Source organism: Bos grunniens, chromosome 2 (assembly GCF_055505025.1).
Source record: "Bos grunniens cultivar Pamir isolate PY7600 chromosome 2, Bosgru_T2T1.0, whole genome shotgun sequence".
NCBI classification, from domain to species: Eukaryota; Metazoa; Chordata; class Mammalia; order Artiodactyla; family Bovidae; genus Bos; species Bos grunniens.
In genome coordinates, this window is record NC_141166.1 from 68,261,739 (window position 1) to 68,274,406 (window position 12,668).

The following is a 12,668-nucleotide window of genomic DNA, read 5'->3' on the forward strand; positions in this document are numbered from 1 at the left end:
AGGTCTGTCTAGTCAAAGCTATGGTTTTTTCAGTAGTCATATATGGGTGGGAGTGTTGGACTATAAAGAAGGCTGAGTGCCAAAGAATTGATGCTTTTGAACTGTGGTGTTGGAGAAGACTCGAGAGTCCCTTGGACTGTGAGGAGATCCAACCATTCCATCCTAAAGGAAATCAGTCCTGAATATTCATTGGAAGGACTGATGCTGAAGCTGAAACTCCAATACTTTGGGAGTATTGGGAGTAAACTCCAATACCTGATGGGAAGAACTGACTCATTGGAAAAGACCCTAATGCTGGGAAAGATTGAAGGCAGGATGAGAAAAGGATGACAGAGGATGAGATGATTGGATGGCATCATCGACTCAATGGAAATTAATTTGAGCAAGCTCTGGGAGTTGGTGATGGACAGGGAAGCCTGGAGTGCTGCAGTCCATGGGTCTCAAAGAGTCCGGACCTGAACTGATGAACACAGTATGGAGTTTTCTCAAAAATTAAAAAAGAACTGCCATACGATCCAGTAATTCCACTTCTAGGTATATATCTAAAGCAATTAAAACAGGATGTAGGAGATATATCTATCCTCTCATTTTCATTTTAGTTTTATTTGCAATAGCGAAGAGAATGAGGCAATCTTAGTGTCTGCCTACAGATGAATGGATACAGAAGATGTGAATACATGTTTGTGTGAAGGATGAATAAAATGCATAGCAGAACTTCATTCAGCCTTGAGAAAAAGGGAGATAGTATCATTTGTGACAAATCCACTGAAAGTTGAGAATATTGTGCTAAATGAAGTGTCAGAGAAAGACAAATACTTTATGGTATCACTTATATGTGGAATCTAAATTAGCTAAATTTGTAGAAACAAAAGACAAAACAGTGGTTTCCAGGAGCTGGGGCAAGTGAAAGGGGAAAATATTTGTCAGAGGGTGCAAATTTCCAAATATAAAATGAATAAGTTCTGAGGTCTAATGTACACCATGGCAATTATAGCTAATAATATTGTATTATATAGTTGAAAGTTACTAAGAGCATATGTATAAGCATAAAAAATGCTATTATGTGATTTGTTGAAGGTATTAGCTAATGGTGTGGTGGTAATCATATTGTGATATATGTATATAAAATCAACATGTTGTATATCTTAAGCTTGTGTGTGCTGTGCTAAGTTGCTTTAGTCATCTGACTCATTGTGACCCTATGGACTGTAGCACAACAGGGTCCTCTGTCCATAGGATTCCCTAGGCAAAATACTCGAGTGAGTTGCTATTTTTTTTCTGCAGGGTATCTTCCCAACCCAGGGCTTGAAACTGTGTCTTTTAGGTCTCCTGCATTGGCAGGTGGGTTCTTTACCACTAGTGCCATCTGGGAAAATCTTAAGCTTACCCAATGTTATACGTTGATTGTATCTTAATAAAACTGAAAAAAAAAAAAATTTACATTTAAAGATTAAAAAGAAGGAAGTGTTGAATCTGAGCAAAAGAATCTTTATGGAAGAATGCTGACAACTTAGGTCTCAACAAGGAAACTTGGTTTAGTAAATTATCACAGTTTGAAGTCTTCTTATTTTTGGCCTTTCTGATAATTTTTTCAGAGTTTACTTAATTCGGGGATGCTCCTACACTAGCGGAGCTAATTAGACACCTGTCCAAAATATATTTATTTTAGGAAATTTACACAAATATTAATTCTATGATGATTCAGTTCAGTTCAGTTGCTCAGTCACGTCTGACTCTGCAACTCCATGGACTGCAGCACGCCAGGTCTCCCTGTCCATCGCCAACTCCTGGAGCTTACTCAAACTCATGTCCATTGAATTGGTGATGCCATCTAACCATCTTATCCTGTATTGACCCCTTCTACTCCTGCTTTCGATCTTTCCCAGCAGCAGGGTCTTTTCAAATGAGTCAGCTCTTTGCATCAGGTAGTCAAAGTACTTGAGTTTCAGCGTCAATGTCAGTCCTTCCAATGAATATTCAGGACTGATTTCCTTTAGGATGGACTAGTTGTATCTCCTCACAGTCCAAGGAACTCTCAAGAGTCTTCTCCAACATCACAGTTCAAAAGCATCAATTCTTTGATGCTCAGGTTTCCTTATGGTCCAACTCTCACATCCATACATGACTACTGGAAAAATCATAGCTTTGACTAGAGGATCTTTGTTGGCAAAGTAATGGCTCTGCTTTTTATATGATGATTAATTTCCTATTTATTATTTTTCTCCCATTACTGGCTGTTAAGACATAATAAATCATGGCACTTTGCCTCAGATATGAATAAGAAGATCTCCAAGAGAAGCTCTCCCTTTGAGTCCAGTGAATGGGACAGGGGCATCTCTATGGGGCAGAGGCAGTGAGAGAAATCTCCACTCCCTTTTTTCTTTCTTTCCCAGCTGTGCTCACAGGCAGTTCCCACTCCTGATGCTGCAATTCTAAGGCAGCAGTGAGCATGAAGGTACCTAAAACACAGATACAGAAATCCTTCTCCCTGATCAGAGGTCCAGAAAGTTTGGGAGATGGATGGACATCTATGTCAGTTTTTAACTGTGTATCCTTCTGTCACTTGCATACAACCAAACTTAGCTTCAGGAGACACACAGTAGAGCTGTGAGGATAAAGCTGTGGCTTACTACCCAGATGACCAGGAAAGGAGGCCCTGGAATCTGGAGAATGTTGGAGAAATCAAAGAAAGGAAGGAGTTTGAAAATAGATCCATCTTATGGCTCATAGAGGAATAACCAGAAGTTTAAATAAGGTCTATCAAAGCAGCAGGGAAATCTTTCCATTTAAGTCACCAGAGAACTGGGAACTGGCTTACAATGCCCCATTTAAAATTTTTGAATTCAAAGATGGTTTCTAAAATACAAATATTCTGAAGAAGGAACTAGCCTAATTTTTGAGCTATCCTTCCATTAGATATAAAAATCCATCCCTTTGTACAGGAAGACAGTGTTGTGTAGAGAATATAAATAAATTTATCTAGTCTCATGTATCACTGCTAACAAATTATAGTCCTTGGACCAGTTAGCTGTCCCCGTTGAGCTTTGTTTTCTTGATTTATAAACTATGGGGTTCATAATAAATATGATTTGAAAAATCTTGATTATTTTAATAATCAGAATGGAAAGCACAATCACTTTTCTATATATAAATATTCAAACACCTATATACCTCCCAGGAATGGTTACTCTTATCCTAATGATCCTTGATTTTTCATTATAATTGTACTGCATTTTCATGTATATTAACCCATTTTATTCAAATATAGCTCCAGGGAGATAGGCAAAAATAATGTACATTTGCATATTATCTTTGAATTTATATAGTACCAGTTCATGATTTCATTGCAATCTCATTAATGCTCAGTGAAATAGACAGTGGAAGTATTATTCTCATAGTTTACAATTATGAATGCTGAGGGTGAATAGTTCAGTTGAATGATATGTAGAAGGCTATGCTTTATACTATGAAGCAAAACTAAAAACAAAAAATCTTTTTCAGTGTCAAATGCTCTTTTTTCACATAGTGCTGCTATATGTGGAAAGATAAACTGGAGATTTTATTGATTTTCACTAATAACAGAATTCACTGGCCCTATAGGGGACTGGAAGGCAAAAGTAGGAAGTCAAGAAACACCTGAAGTAACAGGCAAATTTGGCCTTGGAATACGGAATGAAGCAGGGCAAAGACTAATAGAGTTTTGCCAAGAAAATGCACTGGTCATAACAAACACCCTCTTCCAACAACACAAGAGAAGACTCTATACATGGATATCACCAGATGGTCAACACCGAAATCAGATTGATTATATTCTTTGCAGCCAAAGATGGAGAAGCTCTATACAGTCAGCAAAAGCAAGACCAGGAGCTGACTGTGGCTCAGATCATGAGCTCCTTATTGCTAAATTCAGACTGAAATTGAAGAAAGTAGGGAAAACCACTAGACCATTCAGGTATGACCTAAATCAAATCCCTTATGATTATACAGTGGAAGTGAGAAATAGATTTAAGGGACTAGATCTGATAGATAGAGCGAGCTATGGAATGAGGTTTGTGACATTGTACAGGAGACAGGGATCAAGACCATCCCCAGGGAAAAGAAATGCAAAAAAGCAAAATGGCTGTCTGGGGAGGCCTTACAAATAGCTGTGAAAAGAAGAGAAGTGAAAAGCAAAGGAGAAAAGGAAAGATATAAACATCTGAATGCAGAGTTCCAAAGAATAGCAAGAAGAGATAAGAAAGCCTTCTTCAGCAATCAATGCAAAGAAATAGAGGAAAACAACAGAATGGGAAAGACTAGAGATCTCTTCAAGAAAATCAGAGATACCAAAGGAACATTTCATGCAAAGATGGGCTCGATAAAGGACACAACTGGTATGGACCTAACAGAAGCAGAAAATATTAAGAAGAGATGGCAAGAATACACAGAAGAACTGTACAAAAAAGATCTTCATGACACAGATAATCACGATGGTGTGATCACTGACCTAGAGCCAGACATCCTGGAATGTGAAGTCAAGTGGGCCTTAGAAAGAAAGCATCACTACGAACAAAGCTAGTGGAGGTGATAGAATTCCAGTTGAGCTATTCCAAATCCTGAAAGATGATGCTGTGAAAGTGTTGCAATCAATATGCCAGCAAATTTGGAAAACTCAGCAGTGGCCACAGGACTGGAAAAGGTCAGTTTTCATTCCAATCCCAAAGAAAGGCAATGCCAAAGAATGCTCAAACTACCGCACAATTGCACTCATCTCACATGCTAGTAAAGTAATGCTCAAAATTCTCCAAGCCAGGCTTCAGCAGTATGTGAACCGTGAACTTCCTGATGTTCAAGCTGGTTTTAAAAAGGCAGAGGAATCAGAGATCAAATTGCCAACATCCGCTGGATTGTGGAAAAAGCAAGAGAGTTCCAGAAAAACATCTATTTCTGCTTTATTGACCATGCCAAAGCCTTTGACTGTGTGGATCACAATAAACTGTGGAAAATTCTAAAAGAGATGGGAATACCAGAACACCTGATCTGCCTCTTGAGAAATTTGTATGCAGGTCAGGAAGCAACAGTTAGAACTGGACATGGAACAACAGACTGGTTCCACATAGGAAAAGGAGTACATCAAGGCTGTATATTGTCACGCTGCTTATTTAACTTCTATGCAGAGTATATCATGAAAAACGCTGGACTGGAAGAAACACAAGCTGAAATCAAGATTGCCGGCAGAAATATCAATCACCTCAGATATGCAGATGACACCACCCTTATGGCAGAAAGTGAAGAGGAACTAAAAAGCCTCCTGATGGAGGTGAAAGTGGAGAGTGAAAAAGTTGGCTTAAAGCTCAACATTCAGAAAATGAAGATCATGGCATCCGGTCCCGTCACTTCCTGGGAAATAGATGGGGAAACAGTAGAAACAGTGTCAGACTTTATTTTTCTGGGCTCCAAAATCACTGCGGATGGTGACTGCAGCCATGAAATTAAAAGACGCTTACTCCTTGGTAGGAAAGTTATGCCCAACCTAGATAGCATATTCAAAAGCAGAGACATTCCTTTGCCAACAAAGATCCATCTAGTCAAGGCTATGGTTTTTCCTGTGGTCATGTATGGATGTGAGAGTTGGACTGTGAAGAAGGCTGAGCGCCGAAGAATTGATGCTTTTGAACTGTGGTGTTGGAGAAGACTCTTGAGAGTCCCTTGGACTGCAAGGAGATCCAACCATTCCATCCTAAAGGAGATCAGCCCTGGGATTTCTTTGGAAGGAATGGTGCTAAAACTGAAACTCCAGTACTTTGGCCACCTCACGCGAAGAGTTGACTCATTGGAAAAGACTCTGTTGCTGGGAGGGATTGGGGGCAGGAGGAGAAGGGGATGACAGAGGATGAGATGGCTGGATGGCATCACTGACTCGATGGACGTGAGTCTGCTTGAACTCCAGGAGTTGGTGATGGACAGGGAGGCCTGGCGTGCTGCGATTCATGGGGTCGCAAAGAGTCAGACACGACTGAGCGACTGATCTGATCTAATCTGATCTGTACTCTTCTTAATGTCTAACACAATTTAATTTCTCTACCATTATTTAATCATGTGACCTTAGGAAAATTATAGTCTTTTAAAGCCTTATATTTTATCTATAAACTGGAAATAGTAACATTAGTCTTGGATGGGCAGGTCCTTAAAAAATCAGCATCTGATGAAAGTTCAGTTCAGTTCAGTCACTCAGTCATGTCCGACTCTTTGTGACCCTGTGGACTTCAGCACACCAGGTTTCCTTGTCCATCGCCAACTCCTGGAGCTTGCTCAAATTCATGTCCATCTGCTGATAAGTATAGCACTATAATAGATATTATTATTTAACAGCCACTGGCACTCTGCTTTTGGGGTGTATTCTGTCAACAGTACTTCTTGATCCCCCATTCAGATATCAGTAGTCACTTGTGTGAAGTGACCTATGACTGAGACCCAGCCATTCATAACCGGCCCTGATGGGAAGTTCCTAAGGCTCTCTGGTAAGAAATAATCTTTACTGGTGAATCAGAGATATATCACTGTTCTGGAGTACAATCTATTCACTATCATGATCACCTAGTTTGCAATTTGAGTTGAATGTGTATTACCTGCAGACTTCCTAATCTAAACACACCTGATACTGACTCTTGGCTTCTGGGAAAATAAAATAAACAAGACACAGGCTCTAATGCTGACTTTGAATTCAGTAGCTGTGTAATTTCAGGTATATTACTTTTTTCCCCAGTTATGTAGATATTTTAAAATAAATGTTGCACACTTCAATGGATAACAAAAGAATCTAGAAATCACTGTGATGGAGGAAATTGGGTATATTACTTAATCAGTTTCTCAAGTCTCTTTTTCTGTTAAAATAAATGGCACACTAGTTTCTTCTTTAAAAGATATCTTAGTGTTTAATTCAATGAGACAATGTGAGTGTGGAAGTTCCACCATACAGTAGTGCTATGGGACATATTCTTTCCATTTATCTTTGATAGTTGAGCTGTTTCTGTTTTGTTTTGCTGTGTTTCTCTTGATTTCTGCTGAATCCTCTGTGTTCCCAAATTGAAAATCTTTGTTGTCCTTAGGTTACAAAACCTACTAGGATACTTTTAATGTTGACTGTAATGAACAAAGATTTTTATTTGTTGACAGATCATTAAATATCCAATGTATTAATAATTTGATTACATGCATTAAGTTTTAAATACTCCCTATAACCACCTAAAGTATAGACTGCCATTATTTCACTATCTAACTGAGGAAACTAAATCTTAGAAAGCTATATAAATTGTTAAAATTTACAGAGTAAATCAATAGCAGAGGCTGTATGTAAACCTGGATGTAAAAATCTGTGTATTTAAACTAGCACCAAACCAAATTATTCCCTCTGGCAAATCTGAGCATTGTTCTGCTCATCAAATCCTGGGTCCTGCACAGGGACCCCTAGGACATGAAAGACATAGAAAATAACTTGGAAATGTAATGCTAAAGATGTAGCATATTGAACTCCCTAAATTTGGAAAGAGAAACACGGGGTAAGCTTGACATCTCCAGTTACCACATGAAAACGATTAATGAAGAAAGACAACTAATAGCCCATACCTGGGGATACTTACTTCGTATATTTTGTTGCTGTTGTTGTGTTAGTCCATTACATAATTTCCATCACATATTTTGAGAAGTCACTTCTTAGCACTTAGAAATATCATTAGAGCAGATTTTGCTAGAAACCCAGGGACAATCTCACAACAAATGTATTAGGATGATTTTTTAAGCTGAGACTTAAATCGCCTGATTTTACCATTTGTCATAGGCACTGGGGATATTTCCTCTTCTGATATGCAAATATCTAATTGTTCTCTAACATCCAAAGCAGTGATAATTTGTTGTCTTTCTGTCATTGTGCAGTGTAATTTCAGAATAAGCCAACAATGAAGCATCATCCTAATTCCCTATAATTTGAAGAATCAAAACAGTTGTGTGTTAGTATAAAGACTACAAAATCAAGAAGGAAATTTTTATACAGAAAGTTAACAGAAAAATATGTGTTGAGGATATGTGTTCAGGAGTGGGGATGAGAATTGTTAGGAATCATATACTTGATTTTTCTTTGCAAATCTAGTCATATTTGATCTGTTCAGTGTATGTATTAAGTTTATTTTGAAACTCTAAAGTTAAGTACCAGGATTAAATCAAGTACCAGATAGTGATGTATTTATTAAGACCTTTGAGTAAAAGCAACATACATTATATGTTGCTGCTAATTATTTGCTAAGGTGTCTGACTCTTTTGTGACTCCATGGACAGGCAAGAATACTGTAGTGGGTTGCCACTTCTTTCTCCAGGGGATCTCCCCAATCCAGAGATTGAAGCCATATCTATCTCCTGCATTGACAGGTGGATTCTTTACCACCACACCATCAGGGAAGTCCACATAATTTGTATATTGCTTTAAATTTTACAAAATACTGCTTTATTTTATTCTACATATCCTTGTTAATTGTTGCATAGCAGTCTCAATAAACATTTCTTAAAAAAGAAAACATTCATAATATGCTACTTATTTTATAATAACCCTGGGAACTGAGTATTATTACCATTTCCTGGTTATTCAGATGCATTAAATGCCCTGATTGAGATAATAAGAGCATTTCAGGTCACCCAAAGGCAGGTAAGAACTTGAACATACTAAGTTCTCCAACTTTAAAAGCCACGTTTTTTTCCCCCATCACACTTTGCAGCTTACCTCTGGAGAAAATATGACCTCATCTGTAAAATATCAGACTTCATAATCAAAAATCATGTAAAACCAGTCTAATTTTTTTCATTTCAGAGTTTCAATATAAATTATAATTTATAGACACTACTCATTATCTTGTTTCATATTGCATATTCATGATACTAAATATTTTTTTTTGTTGAATTTTTCCTTTCCTATTGGTTTTTAAATAGTCTTAGAGATTCCAAGAGAACAAGTATTTTCTAAAAACAAGACAGAATATCCTTTGCAATCATGACCTGGATCAGAAGACTTATCTTATATTTTTGGAGGAAAAGATAAAGCTAAATATTTACATCTAGTCATTCTTTCAGAGAAGGCAATAGCACCCCACTCCAGTACTCTTGCCTGGAAAATCCCATGGAAGGAGAAGCCTGGTAGGCTGCAGTCCATGGGGTTGCTAAGAATCCGACACGACTGAGCGACTTTACTTTCACTTTTCACTTTCATGCATTGAGAAGGAAATGGCAACCTGCTCCACTGTTCTTGCCTGGAGAATCCCAGGGACAGGAGAGCCTGGTGGGCTGCGCAGAGTCGGAGACAACTGAAGCGACTTAGCAGCAGCAGCAGTCATTCTTTATGATGATCAAACTAAAGAAAATGTTCAAATTAGTACATGTTGTTTGAATGCATGTAAAAATCTTTGTAATGATATGCAGTTGGCTCCATGTTATAATTACAGTGCATCAGATCCACTCTAGTTCATGAAAAACATATTCATATTTTTGATCCAAGAAATTACTGTAAGGTCCAAATATCATGCAGTATTTCAATTCATACATAAAGATATCTGTTCAAGGATTCAGGTACCATGAAAGTAATCAAATTGTGTAGCTTAGGAAATCACCAAGATAGAAGATCAGGGTCTCTAGTTGCCCTAATGGAAGATTCTTGAGGAAATTGAGTGGAAAAATACTTTCTGTGAGTAAATCTGCAATTAGAGTAGTGAAAATGTTGATCTCAGTAAAGAGTAGTTGGTGAAAATAATCACTGTGCCTGCACACCATGCCTGAATTTCTACTTACTCAAAATTTCTCCCATCAGGGTTTCTTATACCATGCTTTACTTAGGAAACACCAAATGCCCAATCATCTCTTTTATTTTGTTTAGGTTTATTTTGCCCTAGGTGCCTTGCTATGATGCTTTAAAGCTAAAGACAACACAGATATCACGATTTCTACTCCCAACATATGCTGAAACCTAGAGAGAGACTACATAGACTTTGCTTGAATATGGCCTGATGGAGAATATCATTAGGAAAAGAAGTGGTTCATACTAAGTTTTGCTTTCCTTAAATATATGCCTCTCTGAAATTTCTGCCAATTTGTCCTGAGGCTTTAAGGACATACCACCTCAAAAGATTTTGAGCTGAACACATTTGAAAAATAACAAATGCACAGAGAGGCTTTCTTCAAACTCCCTTTATCTGAAACAGATCCTCATTTGTCATGGGTTCCCTTCTCAGAAGTTTCATCAGCCAGGGAAGACAGACTTTTGTTGTAAGAGAAGAGACTAGAAGTTTGTACCACACCCAAACTTGGTTCCAAACTATCACATCTCTCATTTGTTTTTCTAAGGGCCCATTCATCTTTCCTAAAAATCATTTCATCTCTCCTAAAATTGCTTCTCTCTCTCTCCCATTCCTCTATTAAGCTCCTAAAGTTCATCACTTTTTTGCGGGGGGAGGTGGGGTGGCATTCACATTTTTTTTTCCCATAATGCTCTGGGCATGCCATATTGCAAGTAAATAATTTAGTACACCTTTTCTCCTATTTATCTACCTATTGCTGATTCATGTCATAGACCCAGTTTCAAACTTAGGAAGGTAGAGGAAACAATTTAACTCCCTTACAATTCTAATCCCATTCTTCTAAGAACATGGAACTATTTTGATTTTTCATTCATGAGATTATGAGAAAAGAAAAAAAAATACACAAAATGACTAATACTTGTAAAAGCACTTGGAATATCACTGGGCACATAGTAAGCATTTAATGAAGGTTAACTATCATTACTAGTTTCCTGGTTTGCTGTTGAGCTCAGTCATTGAATTTTCCTTTTGGTTACTGTATATCTATAGACTTTTTTTTCTGCTACACCATTTTTAAGTTCTTGGTTCCCTGTGAATACTACCAAGGCTTGTCTTATTTTTGACTGACAGTTTCACTTCCCTCTAAATTAATAATAAAATAATAAATATTATTTTATTTATAAAACAAAGTAAAACAAAATATTAATAAACATATATTAAAATATATGTAAATAGAATAATATTACAATATTAAATAACTAAATTATATAATTTATATAAATTATATGTGATAAATATAAATTAAATTATATATAATGCCTATGAATTAAAATATAAAATAAAATAAATATATAAAGTCTTAAAATAAAATATTATTTTATTTATAAAATAAATAACTATGTTCCTAAAATAAATAAATGAGTAAATAATGTTCCTAAGGTTCTTTGGTTGTAAAATGAAGTCAGTTATCATTTATTCTAGAACTAGATAGATGCCTATTATGAATCAACACTTATATAGGGGCATTTGATGATATTTATTTAGCTACTTTGTACTGATTTTAGAAAGACTTAGTGAGGTAATAAATATTAGTTGCTTAACACAATGCCTGCTGTGTTTGGTAAGGACTCAGTAAAGGTGACCTGGTGATTAGGAATGGTATTGGTAATGAAGGAAAAAATAGTCTATTACTGGGATGTGTATTCAAGGGAAAGAATTACCCAAAAGCCCAAGGTTATAGCAGAGTTCCAGGGAATGAATCCAAGAAAGATCCAAGGACAACCATAAGGCTATAGGAGAACATGCAATAAATGACTTGTCTTAGGTGGAGGATCACATGACATATTGTAACAGAGCAGGGAGAGTACAGCCCTTAGCAGACAGCCATTGCTGTGCCTCATTACTCTGCACCCTATTACTAGGCATCAAGTCTTGCTCAGCCATTGCTCAGTGCCTGAGTCGGCCCTGCTCACAAGCAACCAACTGTTAATAAGCAACCATTAGTTGTCCTGCTCAGCTATTGGTCAACACCACAGTGGGCCCTCTCCAATAGGAACCATTAGAAAAGTGATTCAGTCAAGGGTCAGTGGTATGCTGGTCATCAGGTGGAAAGTCAGATAAGAGGTAGATTGAGGCCTTCTCCAGAAGGCCCTCCAGCTTAGCCAACTTTGGGTCAGTGGGTGAGCTGGAGGGCCCAGGGAACAGACTGGGGACTTTGTCCTGCAGGGCTCCAGAGCCATCACTAAGGCCCTCCAGTAGCCTTGGCCCAGGCCGTGAAGCAGCAGTGAAACTCTCCCCCATCTCTGTCTCTGCAATCTACTAGCAGTGGCCATCTGTCTGGGTCATAGTCTGTGAGACCTGGTCTCCCCATTTGGTTGGCCACACAACCCTTATGGCAGAAAGTGAAGAGGAACTAAAAAGCCTCTTGATGAAGGTTAAAGAGGAGAGTAAAAAAGTTGGCTTAAAACTCGACATTCAGAAAAAGAAGATCATGGCATCAGGTCCCATCACTTCATGGGAAATAGATGGGAAAACAGTGGAAACAGTGTCAGACTTTATTTTGGGGGGCTCCAAAATCACTGCAGATGGTGATTGCAGCCATGAAATTAAAAGACTCTTACTCCCTGGAAGAAAAGTTATGACCAACCTAGGTAGCATATTGAAAAGCAGAGACATTACTTTGCCAAGAAAGGTCCATCTAGTCAAGGTTATGGTTTTTCCTGTGGTCATGTATGGATGTGAGAGTTGGACTGTGAAGAAGGCTGAGCACTGAAGAATTGATGCTTTTGAACTGTGGTGTTGGAGAAGACTCTTGAGAGTCCCTTGGACTGCAAGGAGATCCAACCAGTCCTTTCT